The 12,553-nt window shown below is 37.8% G+C and overlaps 1 protein-coding gene across 1 annotated transcript in view; it reads left to right on the top strand.

The window, feature by feature from the left end:
- The window catches only part of ZNF277 (zinc finger protein 277), a 102,523-nt gene that overhangs the window by 379 nt on the left and 89,591 nt on the right, over positions 1-12,553 (top strand). The gene's annotated exons all lie outside the window — the stretch shown is intronic.

Here is a 12,553-nt window from a genome sequence, read left to right as displayed (position 1 = left end):
TTGCGCTCCGTGCCGGGTGGGTGTGTGTCAAGTCATGTTCGCGCATGTGTGATTATAACTCCTGGATTAGCAGCTCTCTTCTCTCCAGTACCCTGCCTACGCTGGCCTCGGCGATGTGTTTTGTGTCGGGGAGGAGGATTTCCAGTTGCAGACTGGTCACTTCTCTCCACTCTACAGATTTGCTTAATTGCTGGCTGGAGCGGCCTCTGAAGGGAAATTGTGTTTCTCACAGCCTCTCTGATCGCCCCAGGCCATCTCCAGGATTGCCTGTGGACCCTGGCCGAGTCCTTAGAAAAAGAGGAAAGGAAGTAGTATTTTGCACTCAGGGCTTCAGAGAAAATTTGAAGGTGGTTATGAAAATCATCGCAACTACTTTGGCTCTACGTGTCTACGTGTCTTTTAAGTTGCCCTCTGATCCGCTGTAGAGATCAAAAACCAAACTTTGGAGGCTGCCATGGCGGATTTTTTTGAGGATTCCTTTCCGTATTCTTTTACCTTTAGTGCATCTGTTCCCGCCCACCTCCTTTCTTTTTTGTCTTGATGTGTAATTTAGCACAAGTTGTCTTTTTCTGTTGGACATGGTTTGGGGCTTAAAGGTTCTCTGTCCTTATTTGATATTTTTGGGGTTACTTTGTTTTTGTTTTCACGATTAAATTGACATTTAGTCTTGAGTTTTTATTCAGCAGCACAGCGATGAAGTGCAATTTCTTCCCACTGCTCATCAGTGGAGCTTCCTAGCTCTGAAATTATTTTAATATCTCTCCCAAAGCATTCTTTGATAGGCTCCCACTTTAAATAGTTATGCCTGTTGCCCTAAGCGGTTCATTTCGGGGCTTTTACCTAATGGTAAGATACTAGTAAGGTTTTCCAGTTTCAAAAGGTTCCAGAGGTCTGGCTATCTGTTTAACATTTAAAGATGGAATCCTTGAAGAATTTATCTCACATACTAACTCATAAAAAAGAAAATTGGGAATTTCTTTCAAAAACATTGTAGAACTTTTAAATATCTTCAGTTATTATAAAAATTTTCATAATAGGGGTGCCTGGATAACTCAGTGGGTTAAGTCTCTGCCTTTGGCTCAGGTCATGATCTCAGGGTTCTGGGATCCAGCCCCACATCGGGCTCTCTGCTCAGTGGGAAACCTGCTTCCCCCTCTCCCTCTGCCTGCCTCTCTGCCTAATTGTGATCTGTCAAATAAATAGATAAAATCTTTTTAAAAAATTTCTTTTTCATAATAAATATTTGAAGCCAGTGCCTTTGAGTTAAATGAAAGTTCCTCCACCACACAGTTCATTCCCAAAATAACAATTTTTAAAAGTTCATTATGTGTTTTCTCATGTATTCCTACATGACACACATCTGTATTGTTTTGATTTTGAAAAATAAAAAGGGATCATTCTTTGTAAGCTCAAAGATCTGCAACCTCCTTTTTCCCAATGATCTATTATAGACACTCTTCCATGTCAGTGTATTTGTTGCTTCATTTTTTTAAGGACTGTGCCAGTTGTATTCCATAAAATGAATGTGCCATACTTTAACCATTCCTCTGTTAATGAACATGTAGTGGGCTTAGTGAATAACTTTATATACATGTCCTTCTCCCTCTTGGTGTGTATTTCTTAAGGAATTGCTGGGTCAAAGGTAACAGAGGTTTAAAATTTTGAAAGATGTCAGATTTTCCCTTTGAAAGATGTCAGTATACACAACTATCAGTAATATATGAGTGTTCTTTTCCCTTGTGCTTACCAGTGAGGAAAATCATTAATCAAGGACCAATGTTTAAATGACTGTTGGATTGAATTGAGTAAGTGCTATAAAGCATAATTTTATGTTCCAGTTTGTTTTCAACAAAAGTATTGAGCAGCAGTGAATTAGAAGCATCTGTAACCAAAAAATTCCTCATCTTGGCTCGTAGCTGACAAGTATTCTTACTAATTTGTAGCAGTCAATGGGAGAACTAATGGTTGATTTTTAGATCACTCTTATAAGGTAAGGTTGTCATTAAAAATCCCCTTAATAATTTATGTATCATTCTGTAACTTTATCCAAATTCTTTTCAAAGCTTACAAAGTATGATAAAAGTTTTAGGTGGAAATAATGATACTAAAAGTATATTTGTATTTTTTTGTTAAGCAGTTACTTAGATTCTCAAGAATGTCTTTCCCTATGAAATCATTACTTTCTTGAAAACTGTCTTTTTTAAGAGGTTTCACTCTTGGTCTAATTAAAATATCAGTCTGTGTGCTTACTATCCTGGGACTGACGATTTCTACTCCAATGTCACCAAGTGGTGTGCAAGCAGGTACAATACCTTACCTGAGATCTCTGCTGTCAGACTTCTGAGGTTCCATCCCTCTCCAGAAAAGTCCCTGATCTTGCACAACACTGCTTTGCATAGATTTGAACTGTAACTGGGATTTCATATTATCTTCTAAAATTAAGAACAGATAGTAAATACAAGATAGTATATTAAGTAACACGTAGTAAATTAAGAACAGATAGTAAATCACACTTGGAGATGTATTACTGATATTTTTTCTTTTGCTGTTTTTAGTCACAGGCAGTAAGATAACACATATAGTTTATTAACTGACAGTATTTACAGGAGATCTTTGTGATGGAGGTGATTTTTTTCTGACAGTAATAACCTGTGTATCTATATTGTAATATTCTAACTGAGTTAACTTTTTTCTCTGCAAATGCATGCTCAGTAGATGATAATCATGGGAATGCTACTTTGGATTTATAATGTACTTCCTCTGGAGACCTTATTAACTAATATGTGATTTCTCTAGGAGTGGGGGTAGCAGGTGGTGTGAACTCCTCATTTTTATATTTGCTATTTCAATAAATAGCACCAGACCTTAGCTAGAAACCTAGGAAGCATCCTTGATTTCTGTCTTGCCCTCATGTCCCAAATGTGATGACTTACTAAGCCTTATTTTTCTGTGCCTGAAATCTTTTGAATTTGTTCTTCATCTCTTTAGCCCCTTTTCTGTTTCTAACCTTCACCATTGCTGCTGAATTGTCTGTGTCCTCCATCCTCCAAACTGTGTTCTTGAAACTTTGACATGCTCGGTTTTGTCTGCCAAGACCTTTTCTTGGCACTTTGTCAGTAGTTAATCATTGTTTAACCAGAAATGAATTCCAGCCTGGATGATTGCAAAACCTTCCTAGTGAGCTCACTGACTCTTGATTTTTCCCTCCTTTAGTCCACATTCCAAAACACGAATGTGTTCATGCGTCCTCACTTCAGATCTTCAGTGTGACTCTCATGCTTGTATAATGAGGTCTAAAATCTCCGTGTGGCATTTAAGATTCAAATCTACTTTTCCAGCCTCATCTGCAGTCATCCTGCTTTCCTCATCACATCTCCATTATCACACTTAACCATATCACACTGTAGTTAGTTAGTTATTGACAGCTTTGCCTACCCCAGTAGACTGTGAACTTCTTGAGGGCAAGAGTTGTCTTATTTTACCTTTATACCTCCAGTGCTTATCCGAGCTCCATGAAGTAAACATTCTAATAGTTTAATGGTTAGAATCTGTTTGAAATTTATTCACAGTACTTAGAATGGCTGCTGTTTTACACAGAGGAATTGAAGTCAAATAAAAAAACTGAGTATATGTTTTATGCTTGTGGAAGTTATGCACACCAACTTGGAAATGCAGAATATATCATCATGAATCTGATATTCTGTCAGAGGTGATCATAGTTAGCATTTTCACATAGTTTTTAGTCTTCTTTTTTTTAAGTGAAGTGTTAGTATTGTATAGATAATGATTACTTTTTTTTTTTTTAAATACTTCATGCCTTTCCCTTGTAACCTTGAACCCATACCTGAGTGAGCTGCTGCATAGAAATTGGAATCAGTGTTCCATCATCTCTCTGGCAGTTATCTGGTTTTCCACAGGTTGTCATCTTATTTCCAGCATTAGTTTCAAGTCCAGTTGCATACATTTAACAAGACAGTAGGAAGAGAACTAGACCCTATCTTTGAAAAACTGTACTTGAATTTCAATTCTGATGTTTAATAGTTGTGAATAGCTTTATTGCATATGCTGCTGCATTTACGAAAATATGAATATAATACCTATTTTGCAGAGTTGTTGTGATTATTTCATTCAGTTATATATCTCTAACAGCCTGGCATTATTTCCTTTTACCATCTTGGAATTCAATAAATATTAGTTGTTTTCAGTGTCATGGTATGCCTGAATGAACTAGAAAGCTGCCTACCCTCTGATTCTGTATGTACTTAGGAAGCAATCTACATTGTGTTATAACCAAGGAGAAGCTTAGGAATGTGTTGGTGATAGCTGCTTAGTCTGCCCTTGCATTCCTGGGAGTCATTAGTGTCTGTTGGTGCTCCGTACTAGTAGTGCAACTATGTGCCCTGAAAGCCTTTTATATTATCTTCATACCTTTTCTCATCCCTACCAGTGCTGCCCCCTCATCCCCAGCTGTCTGCACACATACCCACATTCAGAGTCAGCAAGAAGTTCAGATAATCTTGCACACTGGGATGGCCTTGCAAGGTACTGGCTAGAGGGAGTCATGGAAGAAAAAGAATTATGGAAACCTCACCCTGTGGGTTTGGTGTAAGATTCTGAAGAGGCCCCCTTTAGCACATCATTTATTTTCCTATGAAAAATATGTGGAAACTGCTTGTAGAATATTAAGACAAATTTTATAAAAGAGGATGTTAAAATAATGGTGGTACTGATTCAGATAGCTAACATTTGTTGAGCAATAACTGTGCCAAGTACTATTTCAAATGCTGTCATAGGTCTTATGTCATTTCATCCTAACAACATACCTGAAGTAGATACTCATAGTATCCCCTTTTCATTTTAAAGTGAGGAAACTGGTGCAAGAGTGGCTTGCGCAGTAACCAAAACAGACCTATTATCCTATTTACTATTATAATGACGTTCATAGAAACTAAATTCCATCGGATAAGGTCTGAAACAGACTTTCCTTGAACATAAATATGTCCCAAAGCTAATGTTACTCTAGAAAGGCAGTATAGTATAGGAAAAAGAGTGTGTGTGTACATTTTGAGGTCAGGCCAATGTAAGATTAGATCCTGGTTACTTACCCCCCATAGGCACATTAATCAACCTTTGAACCTCCACTTCTCATCTTTAAAATGGGTAATAATTAAATCTGTCTTGCTGAAATGTTGAATGGTGACTGAGATGGGCTGGTCCTCAATAAATGGTGACCTATTTCAGATACAGGTATGAACTCATCTTTAGCATGTGTGCCAGAGGTGATACGAGTAATAATTTTGAGTACTACAACTCTAATGTGTCTTTCCATTTGATAATGAGGTTCCTGTTGAGGGATTACTTGGAGTAGCAGACACGGAATTTACATACACTTCTCATTGTGTTGACAAAAACTTACATTCATGCAAAAGCACAGTGCCATCCTCCACAACACATACACTTCTCATCTTAAAAAATTGAAGAAAATGTTGACCAGATTCTTGTAATAAAATTATACTTTCTTCTAAACATAAATCTATGAGTAAATAGAAACAAAGCAGGATACTGCCATCTCCAGTGATTGACTACATGTTTCTGTTAGCTGTTCTTGGAGAACTTTGATACAGAATTAGGGTTCAGTTTTGCTATGATTTATTTAATAAACTCATCAGACTCTGAATGGATTGGCCTTTCACTGACAGCATCTTAAAAAATTGCCATCTCTCACTGAATGAAGTGTGTTCTAAATGACCTCATTGACCCAGACGTCTACAGAGCAGCTTTTTCCAAAAGTGGTGTTGGATTTAACTGATCAGTCTTCTGTCTCTCTTTTCATCTCAGCCAATACTCTGTGACCAGTGTCATTTATTTGCAAGATAGGCAACTGGGGTTAGGTGCTATCTTTGGCTCTAGGGACCAAGTAAAGTTTCTAGAAATAAACAGGACTTAAACCTTTGGTTCATTTGGGGAGGGGTGTCAACAATTGAGAAGTGGTGGAATATTTTAAGTGATATAAGTCAATATGGGATACATTGAGTAGAACTGTGTGGAAAGAAAAAATGTACTCAAAGTCGGACTCTGATCATGAATTTGCTGCTTTGTAGCATTGTGAACTTGGGAAAAATTATTTAACTTCTGAGTCTCCATTCCATCATGAAAATGCTGCAGTTAATTACATATCTTTTGGGGAGGTTGATTGAAGCAGTGAATATAGGGATGAATGATGCTGCTGATGAAGATCTATCTCAAGAAGCTCTTCAAAGAGCTCTTTGGAATGGGAAAAAAATGGATTCAAAAGTAGCTGTCAATTACAGCCTGTGTGAGCTCAAGCAAGTTGTTTGACCTCATTGTTATTATGACTACTGCTACTAGAAAAGTCTGGATTTGACTTAACTCATTACAAACTAACCAACATTAGAGTTTGAGTCAAGACATACTCTTGGTTTTATAATATGTAAACCCTTTAGGGCTAGAGACTGTCACATATCCCTTGGGATCACTTCATCTTCTACAGTGCCATGCTGTGATGTCATTTGGTGTTGGTTGAGTGGTGACTATGGATTGGCTCCATCCTGGGTCCTATATGAGGCAAAACGAAGAACCCCTGACTTTATCTCTGGGAACACATCCATGTAATTGGTGGGGCTTTGCAGTCGTATGTCATCAGAGCTAATTAGAGAGTCCTTTCTGTTTCCATATCACAGTTTGGGAAGAAGTGGATACATTTGAATCTACAACTTGTATCCACTTATTAAGGAGCTGAAAGCTTTTAAATGTTTTTATTTTTAAAAGAAAGGAGGTGCATGTTCCAGTTCTTGGTTTCTCTAACACTCACCTCATTTCATGCTTTTTCTTAACTGAAAGATGTATCCTCCCACAAGTAATTACAGAGGCCCTGCCTTATAATAAAATAAATAAATAAAATTTTAGTGTTTTTATCCAAAAACTTACAGAGATTTGTTTTTTAAGAGAAGGATCTCAGAATGGTAATTGTGGTTATTTAACACAATTTTCTGTTATGTAACAAGCTGCTATTCACCAGTAATAGCCAATTAGAAAAGAAAATATCTTGTACTACTAATTGTAATTATCATTATAAAGCAATTAATAGCAGGAACAGTTGTTGAACAGTAACGTAACAGCAATTAAACTATCTTTGTTAAAGCATCGTACACCTAATTTCTACAACTGGAGGAAAGGAGGGGTAGGAAAAGAAAGTGAAAAAAAGTTTGGGAGCTTTATAAATATGCACCCACATAAAGAAAAGTACTGCTAATAACCTACTAGGACTCTGAGGTTTATTTCTAGCAGCGTTGATCATAGATCGTACTGCTTCATAGAAAGCTCACTGGACAAGGAGCCAGAGACCTGGGTTTTAATCCTACTAATGCTTCTAACTGACTCTGATTTTAGAGAAGTTTTTGCCCTCATGGTTAAGATTTCCTGGTTTGTAAATGAGATGATCCGTTTATATTAGCATCCTTTCAACTGCGTCTTTCAAATATCAAATAAAGAGAAGTAGGTTTACAGCTAGGGAGCCCAGTTATGCCTGTCCTAGAGTCTGTGTAGAAAGAAAACAAGTGTATCTGGGTATTCCCTTAAGAATTCATTGCACATGTGAGTGTGTAGGTGTATTGACCAGGTATCAGGGTAGAAAATTCGTGGAGAACCACTGCAATAGGTAACTTCTAGGGTCTGTCCTTCCAAGAGACTATGGCTAAATCAGTAGGACACATCCCATCTCATTCTATCCCCTCACCTTTCCATTTTTTAAATAAACAGTGTGAATCTGAAAGTTGTTAATTGAACTGAAACTTAGTTCTGAAGTATTTATTAAGCAATGCAGCTGCAAGCTTTTGCATTTTAAATGCTATAGAATACAAAGGTGAAGACAAGATAGGTCTTGCCATCAAGGATCTTACAGCCTAATAGGGAAGATATAAGAAGTATCTAAATAACTATTACCAGGTAGAAAATGTTAAGGACCATCAGAGTGATCAAGACAGAGTTGAATAAGAAAGAGATTAAGACCAGCTGGCGGTGCTTTGCTTTGAAGTTGAATAAGATTTGGACATGCAGAAATAAGGAAAAGCATTTATTACATGGCTGGGCAAAGGGAGGGAACAATAGAAAAACTAAGGGCATATTTGGGAGATAGCAAGTCAATTCATTTTGCTTGGAGAAAATAGTAGGTAAATGAGAACAGTGAAAAGTTTGAAAAGGTGAGTTGAGACTAGATCATTTACTCTCAAATGTTAGACCCCCAGCTCTGCAGACTAAGAAAGGGAATGACAAGATCAAAGTTTAATCAGGTAACAATGTATTGAAGAGCAAACAATGAGTCAGGAAGCTTGGGTATTTGCCAAAGCAAGAGATAATGAAGACCCACACTAGAATTTACTAATATGCCTTTGCTAATGAAGTCATGTGTTTGCTCAGTCCTGTAAAGAAATTTCTGAGATTAGAAAAATAATGCTAGGACACAGCAGGTGGCATATGAAGATTCTCCCTTTGATAGGTTGAGTGTCTGCTTAGGCTGCATCCCAAGGAAGGTCCAGAAACAGAGAATGCCGCAAAGATGATAAAACAGACATCAATTACATATAAACAGGTCTAGAACTGCTCAATTCCAAATAAAAGGAAAGACGGGAATTTTTAGCCAAGGAGCAGGTTGGGGGCAGAGGGGTAGAAAATTACTAATTGGAAATCTGGCTAACCACACTTGACAAGATTCTTGCTAAAGGCAGGCCAGGGTGAGATGCTAGATAATGAGATATCACCTGGAGGATGGTAGAGGATGAGGAACCTCATCAGATATGGAGGATGGGAGAGTCTCTCTGAACTGACATAGCAGGATCCTTGCAAAAATTAGGCTGGCGAGGCCTAATCAAGAAAAGGATTCAGAGGAGCCTTCAGGAAACCAAAGTTTGGTCAAGGAGAGAATCTATTTCAGTAGCAGGAACACCATCACAAATAAACTGGGCTTTAGGGACAGGTCTCAAGCCATTAAAAGACCTAAGAGAAACGAGTTAAGAAGTTTATTCTGGGTGAGGCATCAGATCACAGCTTACAGAATCATTGCAATGGGTTGAGCACTCAGTTACTGGAAAAGGTATACAAGCTGAGGCTCTCTTCCCAGCTATTAGTCACATGCCCAATGACTAGCATCCCGGACCCAGATGGAGATGAGGTCAAGACTGGGGTTGGTGTAGAGCCACTGGCTTGAGATGGTCCCCTGCTGGTGCAGAGCCAAATTGCTGGTGGGTTTAGGGACCCCTACCATGCTGATTGGCAGTATTGGCAGAGGCCTAGCTCCAGGCAACTCATTACAGTTGCCCATATGGCCACTGAACTCCTAACCCTGAGCTCATTAATCCTGAATAATCAGTCAGTTGTAATATAATTCTCAAGTATAAGGTAATAACACCCTTTCTTTCTCATGACCCTTAGACTACATGGAATTTGATGCCTCAGAGAAAGATTACTGTTCTTGATCTTTTTCCTTGTGAAACATTTTAGAGTTTATTGATAGAACTGATTATGATGTTAATAATTTCCCCCCGTTAATGTGATATTTTTAGATACCATTAGTTATAGTTATATACAATCCTGTTTTCCTTTTATTACATGAAATTCCAAGTACATCCAACCATATGAATTTACACATTCTTAAAGCCTAAGTTAATTTAACTTTTAGGTAATTGACTAAAAAAAGTCATTTTTTTCTGTCATGCTTTTGAGAGATACTCATAGAAAATTGTGTCCTCATTGTTTTTGTCTGCCCATGTGATCGAAGTAGGGAGGGCTAATGTAGCATGCCATTTATGTTTTTAGGGGACAATATTTCAGGACTTCATAGAATCACAAGACAAAAGTTTTACAATACCTTTTTACACACACAAAGAATTTTATGATCAAATAATTTACAGTTACTGACTTAAACTGATAGCTTCCTTACTTTAGGACTTTAGTGTGCTACTTTTTGTGAAGAGGTGATAAATATTATACCGCAGTTCTCCAAATATTTGACCACACTATCTTTTTCTCAACTGGCACACATTAACATTTCATGGGATGCTGGTGTTCCATGGAATTTGATTTGGGAAATGCTAGTCTGGGGCATTTTCCTTTTAAGCAGATCATGTTTATTGGGAGCTTAGACATCCCAAAGAGTTCATCTGTAAACATGTTCAAGAAGAGATCATTCACCTTGTGTCTGTAGTAATAACCATTGTCACTCATTTTTATGGCTTTCCTATTTTACTTCAAGTCCTAAGTGGGGGGGGGGGGAAATAAACAGAGTAGTAGGCACAGGGTAGAGACAAAAAGCATAACTTTGTTCTGCTTCAGGGAGATGTAGCATCCTCTAAGGAGCATTTCCCCCATTATATCCAGAATGCCAGAGTTCTTTGGAAAATGTCCATGCTGGTAATGAAATAAATAAATAAAACCCAGCCCTCGAGCATAATAGGAGAACTCTTTAAATCAGTATCTTTTGTTTCTTTATTTTAGTATCCCTTTCTTAGAACATTTGAAGTAAGATCTGAATATTGAACAATGGAAAAGGAAAGTGTTCCTAAGTAACGGGTTTCTGACCTACTGTTCCGAGGCACTCAAGCTTGTGCTTCTTATTAAGTCAGGTAACCATAGATATTTAATACATTATTTAAGGTTATAAAAATTTAATTCACGTTCCTCTATCAACTTTCATTGACTTGAAGAATGTAGGTTGGTTGCGATTTTTTTTTAATTGCATGTGTGTGGCATCATTGTCAGAAATGTCAAAGTTTCTGAATTACTGTTTATTAATGAAATGATGAATCCAAGTAGCTCTTTGATGTAAAATCCACAACTCGTGTGATGTAGAGGAATTTTTTAGTGAAAGGTTTCTTAAAACAGCTTAGAAATGATTCATTGGACCATTGTTATTCACTTCTAGTTAGCAGTATTCAGAGCCAACTGGCAAATCTCCATTTCTTCAGGAGTCTCACTTAAAATGTTATTTCAGAGTAAACCGATTTAGGCAAGCAGTGTATAAGAGAAAGAACTGGATTGTTCTCTTTATATTGCCACTGTTTTCTAAAGTTTCATGTTTGTTGATATTCCTTGTGATAATACATTAATCAGATTCTGAATTCATCTTATATATGGATAGTTATCAAAAGTTATTGTCATATTAGTACTGTTAGCTGATCTTTGGACCCTGCTCCGAAAGTCACACATACTTGTAGAACCTCAAACACATTTTCATATACTTATGAGCAACATTTTTTTTAATTTTATTTTTTATAAACATATATTTTTTCCCCAGGGGTACAGGTCTGTGAATCGCCAGGTTTACACACTTCACAGCACTCACCATAGCACATACCCTCCCCAATGTCCATAACCCCACCCCCCCTCCCAACCCCCCTCCCCCCAGCAACCCTCAGTTTGTTTTGTGAGATTATGAGTCACTTATGGTTTATCTCCCTCCCAATCCCATCTTGCTTCATTTACTCTTCTCCTACCCCCTTAACCCCCCATGTTATGAGCAACATTTTTTAAGTTATATCCTGCATAAGTTACACTTTATAAATATCATAACCCTCATTATAAATGTAAGCCTCCTCCCTTCCTCTCTCTGTCATACTCATATTTAAAATCTTAAAATATTTTATTTATTTATTTGACAGACAGAGGTCACAAGTAGGCAGAGAGACAGGCAGAGAGAACGGGAAAAGCAGGCTCTCTGCCGAGAAGAGATCCTGTTGCTGGGCTCCATCCCAGGACCCTGGAATCATGACCTGAACCGAAGGCAGAGGCTTTAACCCACTGAGCCACCCAGGCACCCCTCATATTTAATATCTTAAATGTCACTTTTTATGTGAAGCCATTCTTGAACCATAGATTGAATTAGCTACACACTTCTTTTAACCTTAATCATATAGTTATCTGGGAGAATCCCATTACCTGCTGTAGAGAGAAATTTTAATTCTAATAGTTCAGCTGATATATAGTATATGAGTTTCCAAAGGCTACCTGTAACAAATTACCACAAACTGGTGCCTTAGAACCACAGAAGTTTATTCCGTCTCCTTTCTGAAGGCTCAAAGGCTGAAGTCAAGATGTCAGCAGGGCCACATTCCCTCTGAAGCCTCTAAAGGAGAATCTGATAGCATCTGTCATTCCTTGGCTTTTAGCAGCATAACGCCAATTTCTTCTTCTGTCTTCATATAGCCTTCCTCCCTATGTCTTTTTTTCTTCTCTTTTTCTGTCTCTTAAAAAGGCTTCAGTTGTTGCATTTAGAGCCTACCCTAATCCAGGATGAGCTTATCCCAAGATATTTACCTTAATTATATCTGCGGAGACCCTTCTTCCACATAGGGGCACATCTGAAGTTCCAGGTGAATATCTCTCTTGAGTCACCATTCAGTCCACTATACATACTGAAGATACTCCCTTTTTTCCAGATTGCCTTCTTCCTGACCTAGCCAAGGAGTGTGTACGTAGGTGAGTGCCTTTTTTCATATAAGTTGGGGAGGGGAGGGATGTCCTCCCCGCCCTCTTTTTAAAG

The sequence above is a fragment of the Lontra canadensis genome, unplaced genomic scaffold (genome assembly GCF_010015895.1).
Source record: "Lontra canadensis isolate GAN:19392208 unplaced genomic scaffold, GSC_riverotter_1.0 scaffold2, whole genome shotgun sequence".
Classification (NCBI taxonomy): Eukaryota; Metazoa; Chordata; class Mammalia; order Carnivora; family Mustelidae; genus Lontra; species Lontra canadensis.
Note: the sequence above shows the minus strand (reverse complement) of the source record. Positions and strands in the feature narration are given on the sequence as shown.